The sequence below is a fragment of the Microtus oregoni genome, unplaced genomic scaffold (assembly GCF_018167655.1).
Source record: "Microtus oregoni isolate MIOR12 unplaced genomic scaffold, Mior012 000014F_ref0000157, whole genome shotgun sequence".
In the NCBI taxonomy this organism is placed as follows: domain Eukaryota; kingdom Metazoa; phylum Chordata; class Mammalia; order Rodentia; family Cricetidae; genus Microtus; species Microtus oregoni.
Genome location: NW_024543073.1, coordinates 4,884,792 through 4,911,105, shown reverse-complemented (window position 1 = coordinate 4,911,105; position 26,314 = coordinate 4,884,792). Strand labels below are relative to the sequence as shown.

General features: G+C 44.2%; 1 pseudogene; it reads right to left on the bottom strand.

The window, feature by feature from the left end:
• Window positions 1–23,068: 23,068 nt before the first annotated feature.
• On the bottom strand, window positions 23,069–25,522 carry LOC121455601 (annotated as a pseudogene).
• Window positions 25,523–26,314: the final 792 nt, after the last annotated feature.

Below are 26,314 nucleotides of genomic sequence, written 5' to 3'. Positions count from 1 at the left end.
TTCATTTCTGTTGGTTTAAGCCCCTGCATTTGAGGTAAGTTATCATGATAGCTGTATTATTTAGGGTTTCTATTGCTGTGAAGAGACACCATGAGCATAGCAACTCTCATAAAGGAAATAATTTAGTTGTGGTGGCTTATATTCAGAGGTTTAGTTCATTATCATCATGGTGGGACAGGAGGCATGCAGGCAGGCCTGGTGCTGGAGAAGGAGCTGAGAGTTCTACAATTGATCCGAAGGCAATAGTAAGTGAACTATATGTGATACTGGGTATAGCTTGAACATAGGAGAACGTCAAAGCCCACTCCCACAGTGACATACTTCCTCCAACAAGGCCACACCTCTCAATCATGCCAGTTCCCATGGGCCAAGCACTCAAACACAGAAGCCTAGGGGGAGGGCACATACCTATCCAAACCACCACAATAGCTTAGAAAACCAATGTAACCATATTTGGGAATCTGAACTGCCATGCATATTTCTCCATGTCCCAACACATGAAGATGTCCTATGACAGGGTTTCCAGCAAAGAAGTGCTATTACCTAACTATTACCTTTTAAAAGTCACTGGTTGTGGTGTAGATAATGTGTGAGAAGAAAGGCTGCATGTAGAGGGCAGCCTTGTTGGTAAGGGAAAGAGAGGAATGACTGAAGCGTGAGCCACGTACGCCCAAATGGTTGAACTCCATTACTGGTTTTGATGTGGTCCTTTGTGGAGAATAAAATTTCAAAGCTTGACATTGACGGCAGAGAGACAGAGACATGGATAGGCACACCATGCAGAGTGAGGTTGGATATTTATTTAGTGGGTTATAGAAGGGAATGGGAGAAGGGGAGAAGAGTAGAGAGAGGCATGTACGCACACACACACACACACAGAGAGAGAGAGAAAGAGAGAGAGAGAGAGAGAGAGAGAAACAGAAGTGGGAAGGGGAGAATGGGGAGAAGGGAGAGACAGAAGCTGCCTCTTTGAGAGAGGGATGGAAAGAAAGGGACTCAGGCTGAAGCTGAAGATCAGCTTGCCTCGGTGGACAGGGGAGGAAGTGAGTATGGCTTGTCTCTTAAAGGGACAGAGCAGACCATTACAGTGATTTGTTTTGTAATAACAAAGCTGAGCACTTGGCTTGCTCAGGTAACTATGCATAGGAAAATAATCTAGCATGTCCATATAAGGGACTATTAATAAGAACTAGATAGCTGGGTATGGTGGTACACAACTTCAATCCCAGCATTTAAGAGGCAAGGTGGATGAATCTCTGTGAGTTCAAAGCCAGCCTGATCACCATAGTGAGCTCCAGGCCAGCCATGGTGGGAACAAAAAGAAAACAAACAGGCAAAACTAGTTAGAGGTATATGGTTCTGAATAGATGTCCATGAAGATTGATGGGCATGAGTGATGTTATTCCATTTATTGTAAATACATACACAAGGTGAAGGAAAATGCCCATCATATGCAAGTGTCTCTGTTTGCTACTATCGGAGAGGAGGGATCATATGTGTTGTTTGAATGGAGACATTGTGGAGATTTCTGAGACATTCTGCTTTGCAGATGTGGGAGAAAGTTCCAGAGCTGGGAGGGAGGAGGAGGCACAGATGGCTGTGTTGAAACCCTGGGAATCTGGGTCTGCAAAGAAAGAGCTGTTAGGCTGGTTCACACACTGAGGGCCAGGAGTTGCAGCTGCAGGATGGAAGCCTCCAATGATACCCATGGGATCCGTTAGCCAACCAGAAGCATCAAGGATCCTAACAGGAAGCCAGAGAACAAAGGAGACATGTGGTTTGTGGGGCCACAGTCCCAGACTCAAGAGAGGGCTGAGATTTGACAAGGGCTTAATAACAATCACAAAAGTTTGAACAGAATCAGGAGACATGAAGAGAAACATAATTAGTGTCTCAAGTCAATCTGTTAATGTCGATGCTGTCACCTAAATATTAAGACCTGCGGATCTATGCTGGGTTTTTGTTTTGTTTTTTTTTTTGTTTTTGTTTTTGCTTTTATATAGTCAAATAATTGACTTAGTGACTGCAAAGAGACCAGCAGGTATAATATTTCCCAGAAAGACTGGGAATTTATAAAAAATATACTCAGCTGGGACACATCTTATTTGGTAGAGTACTTGCCTATCATGCATGCAGCTCTGGGTTTGAGCCACAGAACCATATTAAAGAAGATGCCAGCATGGCAGCTCATGCTTGTAATTCCAGCAGCTAGAAGGCGGAGGCTAGAGGGTCAGAAATTCTAGGTCATCCTCGAGTACATAGCGAGTTCAAGAACAGCCTTGGCTGCCTGAGACCCTGCCTCAAAAACAAACAAAACAGTAAAAACACAAAACCTAGGAACTCTCACAGTTGGTGGTGGATTACAGTGTGTGGGTAAGTTATATAAACAGTCATCTTTAAACAGTCACTCAAGGAAACAGAGGCGTAAAGGAAAACTAAGATAGCAGTACACATGTTCCCCCCGAAGCCGCAGAGGTGTGGGGTTGGAAGGGGTCCTGCATAGTGGGGTGTACAGCTGCAGGTCTGAATTGGGTTTGGAATCTTCTGTGACACATGGCAACTTCTCTATAAAGCTGGAGAACCTGTACACAAAACTTTGATTTTTCTTTCTTCTACTTTTGTGTAATTAATTGATTGTGTGTGTGTGTGTGTGTGTGTGTGTGTGTGTGTAATTTGGGGGCAGGATCTTACATAACCCAGGTTGGCCTCAAACTTATTACATAGCTGATGTTGCCCTTGAACTCCTGATCCTCTTGCCTTTTCCTCCCAAGTACTGAGATTATAGATGTACATCACCACATCAGGTGTGTGTGTGTGTGTGTGTGTGTGTGTGTGTGTGTGTGCGTGTGCGTGTGCGTGTGTGTGTGTGTGTGTGTATGTGTGTGTGCATGTGTGTCACCAAAAAGAAAAAAATACCACTGGAAAATTCTAATATAACCTTCATGATTTTAAAGATCACAACCCACAAAAGGAAGAAAGCAATATCCTTTCCCAACCCCAAGAGAACCCATAGCTACTTTACACTTACTGAGTTAATTACAATAAGATCAATTAGAGAATTAGAGGGTTTTTTTTTATTTTGTTTTGTTTTTTTGAGACAGGGTTTCTCTGTAGCTGTGGAGCCTGTCCTGGAACTAGCTCTTGTAGACCAGGCTGGCCTCATACTCACAGAGATCCACCCGCCTCTGCCTCCTCCCGAGTGCTGGGATTAAGGGTCTGTGCTACCACCACCTGGCTATCAGTTAGAATTTTAAGCAAACTGAATCTGAACCTTCCATAACAATGAAGAAACAAAATTTCTCAAGACATGAAAAAAAAAACAAAAAAACAAGAGTTCACTACCTTAAGAGGAAGAGTTACACAGTAATAAATCATTGTAGTTACAGTCCAACACAAAGCTGGGAACTTTAAAAGGCGTACTAGCCAGAATCCATTCTGGGACCATAAGAAGCACAAATCTGTTAGGATAGAGCCTGAACCCAAGCCTGACTAATGCTTGCATATTAGTATGTTCAAAACAGATGGATGGTCAAGTACCCACCCTTAATCCTTAGGTCTATGACAATATACAATGGCCAGCTCACCATTCTGTAAACTTAAAATGTCTGTGTGGACATTATAACCTCGTAGCATTCCTGCTGCTGGATATGCGGCTTCTAATACACCTGCAGATGTGACTGTGGCTAAGTCAGAGCCACTTGAAGCCTGTGTTCTTGTTGGGCTTTGGATATTAAGTCTACTGCTAAGGGACAGTGGTCTTTTATCCTGTCACTTGTATTATTTTAATACAATGCTGATTGGTCAGTAGCCAGGCAGGAAGTAGAGGTGGGGCAAGGAGAACAGGAGAATTCTGGGAAGAGGAGAGGAAGCAAGATGAGAATGCCTCACTGATAAAAGGTGGTCCAGGAGAATTGTCTGTATTCTGTCAATCATGTTTTAAATAAACACTGATTGGCCAGGCAGGAAGTATAGGTGGGAAAACCAGACAGGAAGTAGAAATGATGCAATGAGAACAGGAAAATTCTGGGAAGGAGGAAGTTGACTCCTCTGTCCTGTGCAGACCATGGAAGAAGCAGGATGTGACCTGCCAGCTGAAAAATGTACCGAGCCATATGGCTAAAATAGATCAGAATAATGGGTTAATATAAGCTACAAGAGCTAATAAGTAGCCTGAGCTAATGGGCCAATCAGCTTTATAACTTATAGAGATCTCTGTGTAATTTTTTGGGGGGCTTGCCGGCTGTGGGGTACCGGGCAGGACAGAAAACCCCAAGCAAGCCAGCCCTCATTGTTAAGAAAGGTACCAAGCCACATGGCTAACACAGATAACAATAATGGGTTAATATAAGTTATAAGAGTTAATAAGAAGCCTGAGCTAATATGATTAATGTAGACCTCTGTGATTTTCTTTGGGACTGAATGGCTGCAGATCTTTGTGGGAGAGAAATGTCTGCCAACAGTCTACTATAACTTTTCAAGCCCCAAAGTAGGCTAGGCTTGGGGGAGACTGAGGTGAGAGGGGAATTTTTCTCTGTTTGTGACTGAGATAGCCCCGACAGCACCCCTGAAGGAAATGGTGGAACATATGGGTAACCCTAGCATCAGGGAGGCAGGAACAGCAGCTGAGGAAGGCTCATATGTCACTGAATTACAGAGATATCAATAACATACATACCAGCTAGAAGTCATAATAGTCTATTGTGGAATACCAGGGCCATTTACTTGGTTGGGGAAGAAGACTAATCTATCTATCTATCTATCTATCTATCTATCTATCTATCTATCTATTTTTGAGGCAGAGTTTCTTTATGTATCATTGACTGTCCTGAAAGTAGCTCTGTAGACCAGGCTGTCCTCAAACTCACAGAGATCCTCCTGCCTCTACCTCCCCAGTGCTGGGATTAAAGGTGTGCGCCACCACCATTTGGCTTAAAGTGACCATCCCTTGGTCATGAAAACTGTTAAGGTTTTGGGGCCATTCAGAAGCAATATGAAGCCTTCAAGAAGATGCTGAAGGGTTAGCAGACATTAAGGTCAGGGTGTGTGCTCTGGCACCCCAAGCTAGGTTCAGCTCCCCATCCTCAGCAGACCAACCAGGGAGACCAGAAACAGTAAAAAGAAGGTTTTTGCTTCACTCTAATAACATTAGGCAGAAGAACAAATAAAAAAGTCCAGCGAACCCCATTCCATCCTCTAGAGTCTCAGGCTCAACTGAGGGCAAGCTATACACCACGAAGCTAAGCTGTCCTTGTCAAAGTGTGAGCCCGCCATGATGGATCCCACACAGTCAGAGCTCCAGGCTTGCTGAGCCATTGTAAAACCGTGAGAAATCTCTTCCTGAGGCCGGTTCCTCCTGTGGCTAGCGTCAGGCCTTTACCTTCTCTAGCAGGAGGCTCCTAGGGGAATTCCAATTTCTTAGGCTCTAATGCTTCAAAGATCTGGCAGCCAAAGGGAGGGGCACATGTGTCTCTCTTAAGGCCACTTATAGGAGGTTCTGTTCCACAGGCATGCAAGAAGAGGGCTTCTCTTCTCTGATGTCCCAGAAGTCCTGGTCATTCATTCATTTATTCAACATGTGAGACAGATGATCACTATGTAGCCCTTGCTGGCCTGAAACTCACTCTGTAGACCAGGCTGGCCTTGAACTCACAGTTATTCCTCTGCCTTCTGAGTGTGCCACCACGCTTGGCCATGGTTGGTTATTTGTTGTTGTTTGGTGGTTTCTTCTCTTTCCTTGTCTGTGCTGCAGGAAATGGTACATACTAAGTCACATTCTACCTTCTGCATATACCTGCGACACAGCCAGGCATCTTCTCCTGGTCAGGAGGCGGTCACGAGAGTCGGAAGGTTGAGGGTAGAAGTTTCAAATAGCTTTCATGAGGACTAACGGAAAAAGTCTAGCCCAACGTTTACCAAAGGACTCTGGAGCTTGAAAAAAAAAATTGGGAACTGAAGACAGAGACTGTTATTACTCTGTGTGTGTGCATGAATGCACACATGTATGCTCATGTGTACATGTTTGTGTGTGCAAATGTTTGTGAGCCTCTGTCTGTGTGTATTCACATGTGGAGGTCAGAGGTTGATGCTGAGTGTTTTCCTGTATCTCCTTCTACCATGTTTGGTTTTGAGGCAAGTTTTCTCACTGAACCAGAAGATGCCTCTTCAACTGGACTGACTGGCCAGTAAGCCCCAGGTATCCTCTTGTCTCTGCTTCCTCAGTACAGTGGTTACACGTGCAAGGATCTGGGGATCTGAACTCAGGTCCTCATGCATGAGCAGCAAGCCCTCAGACACCATCTTTATTTTTGGGACAGTATCTCATGTAGCCCAGGCTAGCCTATAACCTATTATGTTGTTAAGAATGACCTCAAATTTCTTATCTTTCTACCTCCACCTCTCAGGAGCTGGGCTTACAGGCAAGTACCTCCAAGCCCAGTTTATATGGTACTCGGGGTGAAAACTGGGGCTTTGTGTGTGCCAGGTAAACACTGCATCAAATAATCCACAATTACAGAATTTACCAGTACTCTTCAGGCAGCAGGACTGCAGGGCCTAAGAAGACAAATGGAAGGATGGAGCTGGGGGTGAGCAGAGGGGCAAAAATAGAGAAGATGGGGCAGAATAAAGCAGGAGGATTAGGGTCTACAGGCCAGCCTGGGCTCCCTAAGAACCTGCAAACGTAAAAGCACAAACAAAGCTATGGTGGCAATGATCCAGGCTCAGTAAAGAAATCAGTGAAAACAATAGGAGCTGAGAGTTGGAGGGAACCTCTGGGCAGTCTTCTGGTGGGTGGAGCACTCGGGTAGGCAAAGGCCAAGTGGTCAGAGAGCAACTGGAATTCACTATCAGAGGTGGAGCCAAACAAACAAAGGTCCTAGGTGTGCCCAGGGGAGGATGCAGTTGGTACGGAATAAAGGTCACTGCACATTACACCAACACAATTCATGCAAGGTGGGTGGCTTATGGATGTGGATTTAAAGCACTTGGACCGGTGACAAATGTCAAAGGGGAGGATTGTTCTGACTCAGACAGAGCCTGAGGAAGACCCTCATCTTTAAACACGAGCAATTGCACAACAAAAAAGGTAGAACAGAAGCGGGGGGTGGGGGTGGGAGGGTGGGGGGGTGGGGGGGGGCACGGAATCCATCCTAGCACTGGGCAGGACAGAGGCAGGAAGATTGCTTCATCTCAGCCCAGCAAGGCAAACTTTTTTTCGCTTTTCATGAAAAAAAAAAAAACAAGTTATTAAATATAATTATTTTGTATTCTATGTCCATGCAGAAATCATGCCTGGGTAGCAAGGACAGAACTCAATGTGTCCTGGAGTTTGGGGGATTTATTAGAATTTAAATATCATATTTAAAATTTGAATAAAAAGATCCCTTCCATTTCCACAAATAAATTAACAGAATTATAAACTCTGTCTAAAAAAGAGAATTGGAAGCTAAGAAAAAAAGATTACAATCTACTGAAAACATTTTAAAACTCTGCCTCTGATCCATAGAAAGCCCATAGATAGAAATTTTGAATTTTTTTTTGAGACAGGATCTTACACCGAGGCCCTGGCTGTCCTGAAACTCATTACATAGACCAGCTTGCCCCGAGTTCATAGAGATCCTCCTGCCTCTGCCTCTGCCTCTGCCTCCTGAGTGCTAGAATTAAAGGTGTGTGCCATCACAATTGGCAAAATATTTAATTTTTAGAAAACTAATGGCTTTAGATTTTATCAAGTAGGAGAGAAAACTCAGATTTAACTGTTTATTGGATACAGACCTCCCTAGTAATCACAGACTGAGAAAAGCGAAGCAGCAGCAATAAACCCACACCCAAGCTAACACAATCAGATTCGGGGGGTTACTTATAAGTGGAAATTATACCAGTGGCAGGGCCAGCTTTCTCACACAGTCAGTGAGTGCAGAGTGATGGGGAGCTGTACCTTGGGGGCACCTTCAGGTTACATCAAGGCCAGGCTTGAGCGCAGCACCCTCGGATTGCCTGTGTGTGAGGGGAAACAGTTTATCATTGTGAGAAGTCTAGGGGCTGATGTGTCACCTGGATTGACCTTGCGTGCTTGCTGCTACGCTGTGAGCAGCAATAAAGAGGAACCACCTCTCTCCTGCAAATGAGTCACCAGGTTGTTTTATTTCCACAAGGGTAACACCTTCCCTTCAGTGTGGGGAGAGCCAGGTGCCCACACAGCCCAGAAGGAGACATTCTAAACAAATTAGATTCCTTTTATTTGGCGGCAGGCGCCAGCTTGGGTTCACTGAGAGTAAGTCACATCCCGCTGAACTCTTTTTCAAGTAGACAAAGGGTTTTGCTTTCTCTGTAAGCCTGATTGGCCTGGAACTGCTTACCAGAGGGAGGATGACCTTGAACCTTGAACACCTAATCTTCCTGCCTCCTCCCTAGCGACAGTGCTGTGGTGTGGTGTTATGAACTACCAAGATTGACCTTTTTTAATTTTTATTTTAATTTTAATGTTTTAGAACTGCTGATTCTCCTGCCTCCACTTTTCAAGCCGCAGGACTGGAGACATGCACTATCACAACCCGTCTAGAAATGTTAGAGATTGTTACTGGGGGGAGGGGTATTGAGGCCATTGATAAAAATAATCATGATTTTTTTTTCTTTGTTTGGTTTTTTGAGACAGGGTTTCTCTGTGAAGTTTGGAGCCTGTACTGTCACTAGCTCTGTAGACAAGGCTGGCCTCGAACTCATAGAGATCTGCCTGCTTCTGCCTCTCAAGTGCCGAGTACTGGGACTAAAGGCATGTGCCACCCTGCTCAGCGGTCACGATATTCTTGCGGATGAGTCAAGGAAAGTTATACCATTGCCTGCATTAGATTCCGAGCTGCTCCAAAGGTAGTGGTCACATGTCCAGTTAATCAACTTGTTTGGACCTCTGTGGATTTTGTAGTTTTGGATAGGATTCAGTAGTATTCACTTAAAAAAAATTCAAATTTGCCTTCTTTCCTTTTTGTTATTTACTATTTGCAAGGGTGTGTGTGTGTGTGTGTCTGTGTGTGTGTGTCTGTGTGTGTGTGTCTGTGTGTACATGCGCACACACACACACATGCCATGACTTGTGGTCAGAGGATAACTTAGTGGAATTGATTTTTTTCCTTCTACCTTAGCTTGAGTCCCAGAGGTTAAACACAGGTTTGGGGGCCAACTGCTTTTATCTATTGAGCTATCTTACCAGCTCCATATTTTTTTGTTTCGTTTTGTTTGTTTGATTGCTTGTTTTGTTGGGTTTTTTAGAGACAGGATTTTTCTGTGTAGTCCTGGCTGTTCTGGAATTCTTTATGGAGACTAGCTTGGCCTCGAACTCCAGATCCTCCTGCCTCTGCTTCCAGAGTGCTGGGATTAAAGACGTGTGCCTGTCAATTATCACCTGGAAACCAGCCCCATATTGTTTTAGATACTGTAATAAAGACATGGAAGGGATGCTTTTCAAACAGACAGATAACGGGATACTGGAAGGACGTATTACAGGTTGGGTGACTGTGGTAAGCAGCTTTCCGATACTATCATGAAACACCCGAGATAATTATCTTAGAAAGAAGAAAAGGTTCTACTCCATAACCAGCTGATTCCATTGAGTCTTTGGTGAAGCAACGTCGTGATGGCAGCATGTGACAGAGTAAGCCCGCCTGCATCCCAACCGTGAATAAAGAGGAAGGAGTTGGAGGCTCCACACCCTCTCTGGGGCATGCTTCCAGTGAGCTAAAGATCAGCCACTAGATCTCCCTTTCAAAGTCCTACCATAGTCCAATAATGCCACCCTGAGGACAAGACTTTTCGCAAGAAGTTTTGGGGAGATGAAAATCATAGCCAAGAGACAGTTAAGGGTTCCAGAGATGGCAGAGTAATTTCTTAGAAGATAAAATGTGGCATGGGTTTATAGATATATTTGCATTTAAATCGCAAAGAATCATCTCATAAATTGAATTTGAAGGAGACCTAGAATAAAAAGTCTTCTCAAAAAGGCAGTGACGGAGCTGAACTTGGTGCTGCACACCTGTAATCCCAGCACTTGAAGAGCTTGGGAAGAAGAATCATGAATTCAAGGCCAATCCGGACTATGTTCAGAGACTAGCCTAACCCGAGCTCCAAGACAAGGTTCTGCGTGAAAACAGCACAAAATTAAAACAATTAACCAAAAAGTGATAAGTGGTATTCACTTTCAATACATTACATAGTAGCTTGCCAATAATAAAAACAGATAAGTCAAATGGTTATATTAAAAAAAAAAAGTTAGAAATGGAACCTGTGGTGGTTTGAATAAAAATGACCCCCATAGGCTCGTAGGGAGTGGAATTATCGGAGGCGTGGCCTTGTTGAAGCAGGTACAGCCTTGTTGGAGAAAGTGTGCCACTGGGAGTGGGCTTAGAGGTTTCAGAAGTTCAAGCCAGGGCGAGTGTCAGTCTCTCTGCCTGTTGCTTGCCCGTCTGGATGTAGAACTCTCGGTTCCTACTCCAGTACCATGTCTGTGTGCTGCCCTGCTCTCTGCCACAATGGCAATGGACTAACTGCTGAGCTGGAAGCCAGCCCCAAGGAAATATTTTCTTTTATTGGAGTTGCTGTGCTCATAGTGTCTCTTCACAACATAAACCCTAACCAAAGCTGGGCCGTGGTGGCACACGCCTTTAATCCCAGCACTTGGGAGTCAGAGGCAGGCAGATCTTTGTGAGTTTGAGGCCAGCCTGGTCTACAAGAGCTAGTTCCAGGACAGGCTCCACAGCTACGGAGAAACCCTGTCTCAAAAAACAAAAAACAAAACAAAACAAAAAACCCTAACCAAAACAGAGACCATCGTCTTTCCATGATACTAGCACATCCCTTCTTGCCTATTTACAGCCATGGTTCCCACTACTGCTCCAGAGGCTTTGGGAATCCAAAGCTGAAGCAATTCAAGTTGCTCTAGGATTTTTTTCAGGGGAAAAAAATAATTTTTTTTTCTGGAATAGGGTCTCATGCAGCCCAGGCTGTCCCCCAACTCCCTAGGATGACCTTCAACTCTGAAACTGCCCTTCTGTACTTATCAAATGCTGGGATTACAAGTGTGCACCATTCCTAGATAATTCTGTGCCGGGGTAACCAAAGTAGTGGTTATCCTCTGGTCCCCAGATCTCCATACAGGCATCATGGAACATACACACACACACACACACACACACACACACACACACACACACTCACACAGAGTCAACATCATGCACACATTAATAATAAATTAACAATACTAATAATGATGTGTATAAAGAACTCAGCCAACCTCATGTTGAGTGTGGATCAAGTAGAGAACTGACATTTACGACCAGCAGGTATTTGGTACAAAGGATCATCTTCAAGTGCCCGAGGCAAAGTGTATGTAATTGGAAATCTCACAGTCAGAGATTACGTGAAAAGTGGTTAAGCTTAACTGAGTGTGTCAAAAACAATGGTGTGGAATTAAATTAGGAAGATAGAATGAAGCAGAAAACAATGCTCTATTAAAACCAGTGGGAAATGATTCCTGTCTTTCAAGAGGCTCTCCCCCAGAAATCGAGTTTCCCAGCCTGCCTTTGTCCCTGACCCACTCTAACTCCCTGTCAACACTCTCCAGCTCACAGCACTGGGGATTGGCTGTCTCTTGCAGGGGTATGTCTTAATAATATCACTGAGTAGCAATGATTCTAGAATTGCCTATCTAACAGATAATCAAGTTAGTGGCACATTGGTGGGCACAGGGCCTGATTATGATAATTGGAAATAATACAAAAGGGTCAGTGAAGGGGGAGCCATTTGAGTCATAGTGGCCAGTCTAAATTTGTTTGAGAGATTCTGTATATTTCTTTATGTAGATCATAAGTTTGGCTGCCAATAGTATACAAGAAATTAGAGATATTAAGACAGCACATTCCAGTAAATTGCTGACAACCACGATTATGTTTAACGAACAGGTAATTTATAGTAGCTCTATTGGAGAACAGTCCCTCTCAGTTCTCCCATTTCGTGCTTGATTTCTGCTAATATTTTTCTGTAATATTAGTAGCTTTTTAAATTAGACAGGCTACATTAGAAACCTCTCTTTGTAGTCCAACAAAGAATATTTGCTTATGTTGAAGTCTGGGTTATTACGTTGGGATTGGTCAGTAGTCCATCCTAAGTGTTCTCCAGCCATCTGGCTAAAGACTGTTTGCTCCCCTTCTTTTGTCCAAACTGTGGGCCCTGGTTGATAAAGGCAATTTTTGCATGGCAAGACAAAAGTGTCTTCTTGAGGCATGAGTGATGAATCTAGACAGAAATACCAGCAACTTTAACAGCAGCAGGAGTCCAGAGAATCATGGTGTAAGGTCCTTTCTACCTAGGCTCAAGCTGGCCAGTTTTTTTTAAGGTTTTAAAAATAATTCTTTATTGATTCTTTGGGAATTTCACATCATACACCCCAATCCTGCTCACCTCTCAGTCCTTTCCGTATCTATCCCTCACCCCTGCAGTATGCCTCCCAGATTAATTAAAAACAAAACAATCAAAAATACAAAACCCCGGCCGGGCGGTGGTGGCGCATGCCTTTAATCCCAGCACTCAGGAGGCAGAGGCAGGCAGATCTCTGTGAGTTCGAGACCAGCCTGGTCTACAGAGCTAGTTCCAGGACAGGCTCCAAAGCCACAGAGAAACCCTGTCTCGAAAAACCAAAAAAAAAAAAAAACCAAAACCCCACACCTCACTCCTCCATCTTTCTAACACCTCTTCATCCATCCTATTGGCACTGGAGTGTCACCCAGTACACTCCTCTTGTCCAATCAGTCCCACTGTAAAATGCGGGTTCAAGGCTTCTGGTATACCACAGTCCCTGGGCTGGGCCCTCATCCACACTCCATTTGGCCACTCCAGCAGGCCACTCAGGGACCTGCACTGTTTTATTTTTATCATAACACTGAAGGAGGAGCAACAGTTGCTAAAGACATTTTATTGATAATGCTGCCGGATTAATCCAACCTATATATTTTGAAAATGCCTTGACTTCAAAATTTAAGTCAAAAGTTATATTACTTTGGAGAAGAGATTTTACTTTTGTTTCCAGAGGAATTGAGACACATTGGATTCATTCTGGGTTAAGAAAAATAAGGTTTGATCAAAATGCTTTGACTTCAAAATTTAAGTCAAAAGATATGTTACTTTGGAGAAGAGGTTTTGCTTTTCTTTCCACAGGAAGTGAGAGACTGTGGATTCATTCTGGGTTAAGAAAAATAAGGTTTGATCAAGGAAGACCCTCTGAAAAATCTCCAGTGGGAACAGATGATCCAGATGATCCAATGTTTCAGAGTACATTTGTTGCAGTTTCCTCTGAGTTCTACATCCAGAACAGCCTCAAGACTGCTGTCTGAAAGATCCAGTCTCACAGAATACTCCAGTAAGGACTTAACCATAATCCTAAATTTTCTTTGGGTCCCCATAAGATTATCAATGCCCCAATCGACAAGAAGTAACCTAAAAAATTATGTCCACATTCCCAAAAACTGAATTATGGATGTTTATTTTTGTTTAATGTGTTGGATACATGTTGTTATGGATAATGGTCAGGAAAAAAGCTAAGGTTCTTGTTTAGAAAAAAAAAAGGCCAGGCAGTGGTGGTGCATGCCTTTAATTCCAACACTTGGGAGGCAGAATCAAGAGGCATATTTCTATGAGTTCAAGGTCAACCTGGTCTACAGAGCAAGTTCCAGGATGGGTTCCATAGCTACTGAGAAATCCTGTCTCGAAAAACCAATAAATGGGGGGAGGGAGAAAACGAAAGAAAAAAGGGGGGAAAAAGGTAGATTATTTAATCTAGTCTAAAAAGAAAAAGGGAGGATATAGGTACGATAAAAAGATAGATTATGAATCTACTTCTTAAAAGTAACCATTATTTTTAAATGTTTTACATTGGTTTTATTTTTGTATATTGAATACAAACTTTGTATACTGATACAAATTTCAGATTAATTTTGTGAAACATACTGTACATACATTTCTAATCTTGTTCAAGGTATTGTACCTATACAGCTTATTTAACAGTGTAATGCAAATTTCTAGTACTTGAAAATTATTTTTACCAACTGTTTAGGATAATAAAGAAATATAGGTTAGTAGTTAATCACGAAGTAAAATCAAACTTGTAGTCAGTCACATTAGGTATGTTTTCAAGGTCACACAAAAATATAATTTAGATAGATAGGTCATTTTCAAACGCTTTAGAAATTTATAGAATATGGCATTTACGATGCTCTAATAACCTAGGTTCTTCTTTTTTATGACAGTGAGACATATCTGTTCCTGGCAGCAACAATGTACTTCAGAGAAGATAATGGGCATCAAAGAAACGCCACATGGAGTTTACTTTCTTTTTGGCAAAGTAAACCACTGGGCAAGAGAATGCCCATGTCCTGACTGCTGACACTATACTGTCCAAATTAGACAAACAGGACACAACATATCCTGCTTCAGAGAAAAGTCTGTTGAATATGCTAGGCCTGTAGTCCAAAGATGGATGCCCCAATGTTGCAGAGGAACTTTGGGTGACTGTCCAGGCAGCCAGCTGTTTTTGTCATTTTTCACATTTTTTGGAAGTCACTTGCTTGCACTTCCTGGTTACTCAGTTTATATTATTTCCTTCTTGGGTCTCTGAGGGAGTTGAAGACTAGATAGATAGCTATAGTTATAGTTTACAAGACACAGAAAGCAAGTTATGATAGAAAGTAAATTAGATTTAAGACTTTGGACTCACCATGATAGGATAGATAGGAAATATTTTCTCTGAATTTGTCAAATGCAAATGGACTAGACATTGCTTGTATATATTGTATAATCATTGTACTTATTGTATATAGTTTTCTTATATTAGTTATAGCCTTCTTTCTATTTTAGACACATAGGGGAAATGAGGTGGCATTTCAACTGTCTTTTAATAAATAAACAGTGCCTGAAGATCTGAGAGTAAAACAGTCCCACTGGTCAGCCTTACAGCCCAGGTTATGGTAACACATGCCTTTAATCCCAGTATCCACAATGACACGCACCTTTAATCCCAGGAGCCACACTAGTTGCCATAGAAATCGGGTGGTCCATGCCTTTAATCCCAGATCTAGAGAGCATTCATTATAAAACAGGAGGAAACAGCTCTCAGACACAGTCTCATTCTGAGATTCCTGGAGGTAGGATCACCACTTCAGACTGAGGTGGAGGGAAGAGCCAGTGGCTGGCTGTGTTGCTTTCCAGATCTCTAGGCTGAACCCCATTTCTGCTTCAGCAGAAGCCAAGCAGTTGTTCCCCTCTATCGATTCTTTCTCCGGATCTCACTGTGGCATTGAAATCACCCATAACAATTGGTATGTCATTCTTATGTGCCCTGCTGGCCTTTCTGTAGATCTGTGTAGAAACTGTTGGTGACAATACTCTTCTGCTTCCGCTGTTGGTGTGTATACCTGTATGATAGTTACTGGCTGTGTCATTGTCTGAAACTTGACTGATATAATTTGGTCATTTACAAGTCTGTGCCCAAGCATGCATTTTTGGGCCAAACTGGACAGCACTAAAGCTACACCTGCTGTGTATTTTCCCTCTCGTCCTGAGTTTATAATATTGCATCCATTTACCACAAGTTCTTGTGTTCCTGTCCAATGGGTTTCTGCCAATCTAATGGCGAAAGTGACTGAGTTCATGCATGAGCAAGCCAGTTCCCCAGACTGAATTTAGTGTTCAGTTTCAAGTTTCAAGTTCCTATTGTGATGACTCTTTTCCCTGTGAGGAAGTGCCATTCCTGTCCATTTTTGTCAGCCCCCTTCCCATCTTTCAGCTTTAAGAGAGAAGCATCATCTGTCCTGCCCTTAGGACGTGGAGGTACTGGAACTGTCAGATTCTGGGTCTTTAACTCAGATGTTTCTGTTGAACTTGTCCAGAGCTGATGAGGTCGACTGACCAGGTCTCTTCCTCTTTGTGTGGTAGCCTTTAGCCGGCCAGCTGGACTTCTTTCCACCCACGTACTAAATTTCCCAGGTTTCCAGAGGACCTAGCTGGTCGTTTTTCTGTTGCTCAGATTGGAAGGTGTTAGATGCTTACCCGGTGCCCTGCCTCCACTGACACCAGTGGCTTGTGCCTGGGGGCGGGGGCGGGGCTGCAGTGATGTTCCGGGACAATCAGATTCGTCTCTAAGAGAGTTTAAACTCTTTCAAGAGACAATAGAGTGGTGGGCAGATTGGAGTAGCAGAGAGAGACCAATACGCAGGTGGCATAACCGGACAGAAAGAAGTCTTTCGTTAGTCCCAGTTGTCATGTAACAGAAACCTGGAGCACGAGGAAAGGTGGGGAGGAAGTAGGTGGTTAGCGGGGTCAGGAGGAAGGGAGCCCCACGTGAGCCGTACTGACGATGCTTCCAAGTGTTTGCTGCCGCCCACCAGATATCCCGAACGCCCAGGGTTCATTTGATCCTTAAGGGTAAGGCAGGCACTTCACAGCTCTTTTTAACAGATAAGGAACTGAGGTGAAACAGCACTGAGCCCCTTGGCTGTATAGTTTCAGCTTTTACCCGCTCTCCTGCCCCGCTGTGGTCACTGCCACAGCCAGTTCAGGTCCTCCGCACCGCTGTTCCAATTTCCCACAAATTCTATTCATCCGACACGTCCTGGATGTTTTGTTAACTTATCTAGCTCTATACCCGAGAAACTTAAGCTTCTAGGACATGAGGACAGAAGACGGAATGGCCACCAGGGTGGAAAGGACCACGGTGAAGAGTTGGGGACAGGAAAGTAAGCAGGAAGTCTGATGGTCCCTTACTTTGTGAAGGTATTTGAACTTTATCCCCCAAAGAGCGCCTGGGGTGAATGTGAGCTATGGCGAGGGAAAAGGCGCCTTCTGGGCAGGCCAGGGATGTCATTCCCTGCCTTTGCAAAGAGCCAGATGGAAGGCAGAGGGGTGGGTGGCGGGGGTAATCTTCCCAGCGAAGGGTGACGACAGCCTGCGCTAGGGAGACTTACATTGGGATGGAGGTGTAGACAAGTCGGAGAGACAGCGAAGTGGAAAGATTCCGAAAGCTGTGTGTGACACGTGAGGGCTGATGGGGAAGAAAAGGATGATAATCGGTGTCCCTGGTTCCTTGCTTTCTTGCGTTCTGAGCCAAAACAAGGCTGAAGCCATTATACTGGGAAACTTGGCTTTCCCAGCTTTTGACCTGTGCTTACTGGACCCATGCCTGGCTTCATACTCTGTGCTGCTGCCTAGGGATTCTTAATCCAGTAAAATAAGGAACACCATAAAACACACAAATTATGTGGTCCACCCTGTAGCCCAGATCTGGACATTCAGGAGAGAAGAGAAATACAGGAAGAGTCTTCAAGGTGGAATTTGTGTATCTAGGAGGAAGTAGGGGCCATAAAATGGGGTTCCAGGGTCACATGAAGCAGTAGTTACTAGGGCAAGCAAAGTAAATCATTTTTTTTAAAACACAAAATAGTTCAAAATATTAACATGATAATAATAAGGAATATTAGATTTTGGTTTCCATATCTGTCACAGAATTTCAAAGGCCTTTGGAGTTTCCTGAGTGGTAGAAATGAATTTCTTAGTTGTATTAATGAAGTGACCCCCATCTTTGTGGAGAAGCTTCACGATTCAGTCCAGTTAGGAGAAAGAATAGACACCATTAGAGAAGTGGGCATTTCCAGTCTCCAGGGAATGAACGGGGCTAGGTTACAGCTCTTAAGCCTTGGGTCACAACCCTGTAACCCAGCAACAGAAAAAGGGTTCTGACTGTACAAGCATTAAAAAATGAATTCAAATAAGCCCCACAATGAACCTAAAGTGTTTCTCCCTAGTGCTCCCTGTACAAGTCTCGCCCACCCATCCCCCCTCCCCAGGCCGGGCAGGTTATTCACTCTCCCAGCTGAAGGAGGGACCTATCACTCGATGACAGTTTATTAAAACTCTATCCGTTTCTGAGAGCTGTCTTGGCAGAATGGAGCGGAATTGCCCAGGCCTCCTCCTCTCAGCCCTGGCACAGCCTGCGTCCTGACAGAAACAGGATCCCTCTTGGCTCAGTGCAGGGCAACTCTGAAGGGCTGTTCCAGCTCCAGAGCTTTTTTGTGGAATCTGCTGGAGGCTCTCTGGCGAGCATACCGACCTCCGGGTTCTCCTGCCCAGGACCTCTCTGGGGTTTGAAGCATGCAGTGCCTGTCCCGTTAACATGCGCAGAAGGTGTTCCATAGGGCGCACTGCCTAGCGTCCGACCTGCGCATAGGTTTCTATCCCAGTCTTTCCCAGGAAACCAGACCTAAGACAGAGGCACAGTGAACCTCCAAGGAGACAAAATAGCAACTATTTCCTGAATTTAACAATGGAATCTGTTCTCTATAACCTCATATGGAGTGAGTGTTCCCCAAGTGGCTGGCTTTCAGAAGTGAAGAGCTGGCCCTGACTAGCTTGCAAGAAGTGTGTTCTCTGAGGCAAGCTGTCCTTGGTGGATTAAATGAGTTAAAATATGATAATGGTGATTACTTCTTTCCATGACTTCAGACCAATCCATTTCTCTCTAGAATGTGAGAACATATTCTTTTTATAACTTCAACAATGTATTTTATATCACTATTGAACAGCATAAGAAAACTAAAATTGAGAAAATCAAGCATGTCTAAGATTAAGAGTGGCAGGCACACAGCTGGAATGGTAATGCATCCTGTGGGAGCCTGAGGCAAGAGGATCATGAGTTGAAAGCCAGCCAGGGCCACATAGCAACACCAGGTCTCAGAATAATGCGAACAGACACAGGCTTGAAATTTATAGATATTAAAGTTTACTATGACGCTATAAGTAACCGGGACAGAATAGGACTAGGTCAATGACTGACATCTAGATAAATGGGACAAAATGACAAAAATTCCAAAAACATGTTAAACTTGCATCCAACTGATTTTCAAAAGGTGCCAAGAAATGTAAAAGAAAAACTTAAAACAAGTAGGGAAGCAACTGCATGGCTATTCTTTAAAAATAAACTTGTTTCTGCACTGTTCATAAATGTGTTCACAGTGGGCCAGAGACCCAAATGTGAGAGCTGAAACTCTGAAACTCAGGAGCTGGACTAGAGAACTGGCTCGGTGGTTAAGCGCTGGCTGTTCTTCCAGAGGACCCCAGTTCCCAGCACTCACAAGGCAGCTCAAAGCCATCTGTAGCTACAGTCCCAGGGGAATCTACCACCTCTTCTGGCCTCTCTAGTCATGGCAGGTACATAGTACACACACATATACAGGCAAAACACCCCTACTGATAAAATAAAAATAGTAACCAAAAGGTAGCTTATGAGGAAACAGAAATGATTCTTCAAGACATTGGATCTGGCAACAACTTCCTAGGTGTGACCCAAAGACCACACACAGCAAGAGTCTGGGAGGGCTTCACTGCAATAAACTGGATTTCATCCAAATAAAAAACCCATATCACCAATAAAGTGCAAAGAATATCCTACAGAATGGCTAAAAATATTTGAAACAATATGTGTGATAAGGAATATATGAAGAATTCTTTTTTCTCTTAAATTTATTTTTATTTTATGTGCACTGGTCCTTTGCATACAAGTCTGTCTGTGTGAGGGTGTCAGATCCCCTGGAACTGGAGTTATGGTTTTGGGTTGCCATGTGGGTGCTGGGAACTGAACCCCAGCCCCCTGAATGAACAGCCAGTGCTCTTAATTGCTGAGCTATCTCTCCAGGCCCCATGAAGAATTCTTAAAGTTACAGCTTACTCAGTTAAAATGGGCAGAGTGGGGCGGGAGAGAAGGCTCAGCTGTTAAGAGCACTGGTTGCCCTCGCAGAGAACCTGGGTTCAATTCCCAGAACCCACATAGTGGCTCACAACTGTCTGCAATTTCAGTTCCAAGGGATCTGACGCTCTCCCCTGACCTTCAAGATCGTTAGACACGTACAAAGTCCACATGCAGGCAATAACCGTTTTCAAAAATAGGTAAGGAGTTTGAAGGGTCATTCTTCCAGTGAATGTCTACAAGGGTCCAGCAAACTCTCAGAAGGCTGCTCAGTGTGGTTAGCTGCCGGGAGGGATCTAGTGGGAAAAGACACAGGAACACAGAGAGAGGCCATAGCAAATGGGGCCATGTTCATGGAGAAGAAAGTCAGGGCAAGGGCATCGTGGAAAACCTCATTTTTGAACATAACAAGGTATTTCCTTAGGACAATGAAAAAGGACAGGGCAACACAGACTCTAGAGGTGATAACGGAAAACGTGACGGAGCTCACTTCAGACATCCAAGCCTTCACAGTAAATACAAATAAAGTTATCCAAAGAGAGACGTTGAATCGTTTGTTTAGTTCTAACCAACACAGATTTCCTATGAGTTCTCAAGTCTCACGGCTTTATGGGAGTCTTTTTTAAATACCCTTTTTTCCAAGAAAAAGTTATACAATGCTTTTATGGACAATTTCACTGGGTAATTAAATAGAAAAGCACCCACAGTCTTCTGCGTCTGCTATAACCACTGTCAAAGGGCAACATTGCAACAATTTCAAGATGTTAATGGGCTTTATTTTCTATTCTGGAATCAGGCAACTCTTTACCCCATAAAACAGAATAGATGTTTGCGATTCAGGAGTCGAAAATAGAGCCAATGTCGTCTTGTTAGTGCTCTGTCCTGTGACATCTCCACTGGCATTCTGAAGCATTTCCCTCCAGCCTCCCCTCTTGTGCAGTCCCTTAAATTGCAAATGTATTTAAAGTGTACACTAACTAATAACCTGACTTTTTCTATTTAGGAATCTCCTTGCCCTGCTCCTTCTCACTACATTGCCTGGTTATGTATACTTCTCTGTGTGTGTGTGTGTGTGGTTAGTTCTCTTTATATAGACTCTGGTTCTAGAGACAACAGCACAGCCAGCCAGGGCATACTTTTAGGGTTTATAAACAAATTAATTATAATTAAACATTAAGTCTTCAAAAGAGAACATTGATTGTGATTTTTCACTGTAATTAATCACTTTAGAAAAATATTTTTTATTCCTACAATGATCCATTTTCCTAGACTAAAAGGGCAAATAGAATCACTTGGTCAGGACTTATTATAAGTATATCCCTTATGGTTGATTTTAGCTGTTCAAGTACACACTCAGGAGATGTTTCATTTACCAATAATTAAAACTAATCCAAGATATCTTAATCTTGGCTGACCATCAGTGTAGCCTAGCAAAAGTAACCAAAAAAATATTGACCTTAGTATGTTATCGTGAAGTCTTGTAAAATAGTTTGACAGAATAAAAGGGCCATAAACATTTTTATGCCCTGATTGCAAGACTTAAACAGCATTGCTGACTCAGATTATGACCAGTAAAGAACTAGCCTTTCTTGAAACCTCAGGACCTGAGAGCATGGTTGATAGGAAAGGTATAGTGGGTAGAGGAGCTCGCCACGTGAATCTGAAAACCCAGCTTCAGTCCCCGGGACCCACGGACAGGAGGAAGGAGAGACCCAACTCCACAAAGTTGCCTTTCAAATGCTACACTCAGGCTGTGGCACGTCCACCCCACAAACAGTAATTGTAAACAACATCGTAACTGAAAAATCTGAAAACAATCAAAAGTCAGCTTTTCATTAGGCAAAGTCATGAATAAAATTAGCAGGTAGATTTTAAAACACATTTTATGTGTTGTATGCATCATTTGGACAGGTATCACTACCCGGTGGCTTTGTCAAACTAGTCTGTAGGTGGCTGTGATGGTGTTTGCTGGTGCGGTTCATATTGACGCCAAGCTGACTTAAACTAAGATACAATTCCTTGGTAACATGATGACGTGAATGGGCCTCATCCCACGTGGCCAAAGACCATAAGAGCAGAATCTGAGATCTCCCAGATAAGGAAAGAAGAACCCAAAATTGTAGCCTTATTCCTACTGATTCACACCTGCCAGTCCCTGCAACGCCCCCTTATGCAAATTCTTGAAATGTGTCCCTGTCTCTGTAGAAACTACAGTACAATTCTTTCCTTCCCTCCCTCCCTCCCTCCCTCCCTCCCTCCCTCCCTCCCTCCCTCCCTCTCCGGCCATCCCAGGGCCTTTTGTGTCCCAAGGCTGGACCCACAGCATCAGCCAATCCCTGCTGGGAAACAAATCCCTCCACGTGCACTTACCTGGTCTTAAGTGACTAGAACTCAGGGTCTCCGTGCACAGCATGCCCGCCCCCGCGCCCCACCAAGAGCCATCTGACTGGCCACACCAGTTGTTTTTAACAGTAAATAAAACTTTTAGGAATTGGTTAAACATGTAAGAATTACGAGTCAAAAACGAGATGGAGGTTACTTGAAGCTTTTAACTGCTGCTGGTTGGCTTATCTTACCACGTGACTACAGCAGGGACCATGTGACCACAAGGTAGCAAAAGCTGGTAGTATGGACACAGAACTGTGATGATTCATGCCCTCCAGGACCACGCATAACAGACAGATTTCTTCCCAATGCTCAGAATTCAGTACCAGTTAAAATGGAAGAACTGTTCGTTTCTGGAATTTTCCATTTAATGCTGCTTGACCTTGGTGATTAAACACCACGATATTGCTTTGTCTTTGGTGTTCCTGCCTTTCCTGGCAGATTCAGGGAGGGCCTATGAGTCAGAGCACAGTAAATGGCCAGTACACACACACCACTCCAAGGTCCCGTCCAGGTGGACTTTAATCCGATGCCTGCTGGAATCTGCTGGAACCGTCTACACCTACACTCTCCACAAACGTAGTCCGTGATAAATTAAAGTACCCAGCATGTACTTAGTCTCTTCGTGTCTCCTCCAGGACCCTACTTCAGGGGCAGCTACATCTCAACATAGCTGAGTGCTTTGGTGATAGGCATGTTATGGGATAGTCTTGTTAGTCAGACCACCACTAGGTGTCTACTAAGAAGACATTAGTGTATTGTGCCTGGATGGGTGGAATATGAAAATGATATAGCTTTGTCCTCCTGTGGAAGGGCCTCCACCGGGATTTGGTGTCTCCTTTGATCTTTCAGCGGTGAAGAACTCAGCTGAAGTTATTGCAATCCTCCAAACAGCGTCACTGATAAGAGCTAAATGTTCTTGTCCCTAAACGCCACAGGAAACAGGCACAAGGCGATTCTTTTGCCCAGGCAGTGGGCACTTGTCAGTTTCCTGCTCCCAATCTCACGCTTCATCTTTCTCCCGCTGTGCCGCTCTGCCTCCAGTCTACCTGTCTCCTGAGGAGAGTTGGGCTGTGGTGGAAGAAGGCGTGGGTGAATCACGCAAACCTTGGGATGGGGTGCTGCTGCGTAGGGCGTGCCCTTAACTCGGGCTGCTCACTGAGTATTTGAGGCGGGATGCTGGCTAAAACCCTGCGCCGTGCACCTTGTCCTAAAAGCCCTGAGTCATGTGTTTGCTGTTCACACTTCACCCTCGAAACCAGCTTAGTCAGCATAAAGTGTATCAAACAGCAGCAGCGGGCATGGCACCTGCTATCCTGCAGGTACCTTAGAGACATAGCGTTGCTGGGTCTCTCTTGCCGCGTGTTTTGCCACACATCTGGAACCAGATGTTCACAGTGAGGAAGACAGGAATGTCTGGCTATTGGGAACTCATGGGGCCATATCCAAGCAGTTTTTTTTTTTTTAAGGCAGGATAAGTAGGCCTAGCTGATTATAGAAGACACATAAATTTGCATCTTTAGGAAAATGGAAATCAACATTTACTAAGGATGGCTCAAGGGTCTGTGGACTATGGAACTCTGATGGTACAGCAGATGTGGAAGGGAACCAGCTGTGGACCAGACAATAGGTCTGGGAGCTTCAGGGCTATCATCAGGAACTTAAAGCTTGGGTATTTGTTGGACTTATAGAAAATAAAGGAAGGAAGGATTTAGGGAGAAACCGAGAATATTGCTCCTATTTAGGTAAGGAGGGGTTGGAATTAGTGATTGGTGAGACCATTGGTCAGGGCTGGTGGCTGGTAGGTCCTTGTGGGTGAACAGTAGAAAGTGGCAAGGATTCACTGGCAAATGAAAATGAGGCTATACTACCAATCAGCTCAGGGAGGGTTGTGAGGTCCAGGAGGCCCCTCCTTATTTTGCAGGAGAGTGTGGTTCCTGCCCCCTTTCAAATATGACAGGTGGAGTTAAGACGAGTGCAGACAGGAGAAGAAAGCCGGAAGTCAATGGTAGGGAGGGAGCAAAAGGAATCCGAGACCAGTCTTGGTACTGCAAACTCTTGAAATGGAAACAGCATAGATCCAAACCCATACAACACATCGACACCCGCGCTTGCTCCAGGAGAAAGCGCTGGTTCTCCGGCATCACTCCATGGCTGCATCTGCCTTGCCATTTATGTTGATAAGGAAAATTTCATCCTGGAATGAAGTCTCCTTAGAAACCTTTTCCTGCCTTTTCCAGCATTATGTCCTGGCAGACGCCGAGGAAGGGGCTCTCTGTGGAAGGGCCTTGTTTCCATCTGCACACTGACGACACAGTTAGCTCTTAACCATTGAAAGAGGACTAGTCCACAGCCACCGGCTTAGAGACAGGAAGCCTTTGTTGACTGTTAGGATACAGTCGCACCTTGAAGGGGATGTCCGGGCAGGTGCAGGTTTCAGTTCCCTCTTCAGCCATGATTTTTGAGGAGTGCCGTGCTGAGCAGTTAAAAACAGGAATCACATGTGAAATCGTGCTCTCTGGCTTGGCTGTGTTGTTAGGGGCCTCCAGGGTGACTGGAACTATCCCTAGGGACTTTTAATGTCTAAAGACTCTATTCCTTTCCCTCTCTCTTCTCTCCCACTCCCTCTCCCTCCCCCTCCCTCTTTCTCTCGACAGGGTCTCATTGTTTGGCCCTGGCTGGCCTGGAATTTAATACATAGATCAGGATAGCCTTGAATTCACAGATTTCCATCTGCCTTTGCCTCCCCAGTGTTAGGATTAAGGACGTGGATCATTACAACCAGCTTCCTTTCCATCAAAAAAAAAAAAAATTAAGCTTCCTGCCTCTTCTTCCCAAGTGCTAGATTACTTGGCCTTCATGCCTATTTCTCTCTCTCTCTCTCTCTCTCTCTCTCTCTCTCTCTCTCTCTCTCTCTCTCTGTCTCATCATAATCAGGAGCCACCCGAGCATACGCCTTCTTCTCTCCGTAGGGCCTTATGAGGGTGTTGACTTCGGCCACATCAATGTCATAGAGTTTCTTCACAGCCTGTTTGATCTGGTGCTTGTTGGCTGTGACATCCACAGTGAACACAAGTGTGTTGTTATCTTCTATCTTCTTCATGGCTGACTTGGGGGTCAGGGGGAATTTGATAATTGTGTAGTGGTCAAGCTTGTACCTCCTGGGCGTGCTCTTTTGGGAGTATTTAGGTCATCTTCATAGCTGCAGGGTCTTGGGCCCTGTCGGAAGGTGGGCAATGTGCGGATCTTCTTCTTTTTGTGGCTGTGGACGCCTTTCAGTGCTGCCTTCTTGGCTTTCAAGGCCTTCACTTTACCTTCAGCTCTTGGAGGGGCAGGAGCTTCCTTCTTCACTTTCGGCACCATCTTGGCAAAAAAGCTCTATTTTCTTTTTCGGTCCTGGGGATCAACCCCAGGCCTCACACACTAGGCAAGCACCCTATACGTCCTCAGCCATTTCTTCAATAATTACAAACATTGCCAAATACCCCAAAAAGTTGAAGGGTGGTCCCATGAGTATCCAGAGAACTTCTTAGTATCAGTAATGATATTTTGTCTGTTGTTTTCCTTCTACCCCAAAATGACCTGATTTAAAGTAAGTTGTATCAACTAAACACTTCCTGAAGCTTGACAGTCATGGTATGGGGAGTCTTAAGTGAAGTCTTCTCAGAGACACAGTGGGCAGGATGAACTGTCAACACTGCTTCTGAGGGTGCAAGCTTCTCACACCTAGCCGATTCTCACACTGGCTCTCAAGTAAGGGGTGCCATTTTCCAAAAGATGTACACTACATTCCATTTCAGTAACTCTTGCGTTCATGGTTTCTAAGGAGACAGAGCAAATCCACCTCAATTCTGCACACTTTCGTGTGTGCCCATTTTCCTCAGTTGACTTCAAGAAGACGTCTGTACTGCAGTGACCTGTGGCAAGCTCGAAGGTAGAACTGGTGTTTTGCCTCCCAGCATATGAAGTACTGCCATTAATTATTTAATCATGTGTATTTGAGAATAACAAGGAAGGAATTAAGGCATTTCAGTGTTGTGCTTGTGACTTGAAGCAGAAGAAAAGGCTCACTTTCCACGGTGAAAGACATTGGCTATCACAGCAACCCTTCCTAATGATGGTAAGGTATCCCACACATTATACTAATGGTTACCT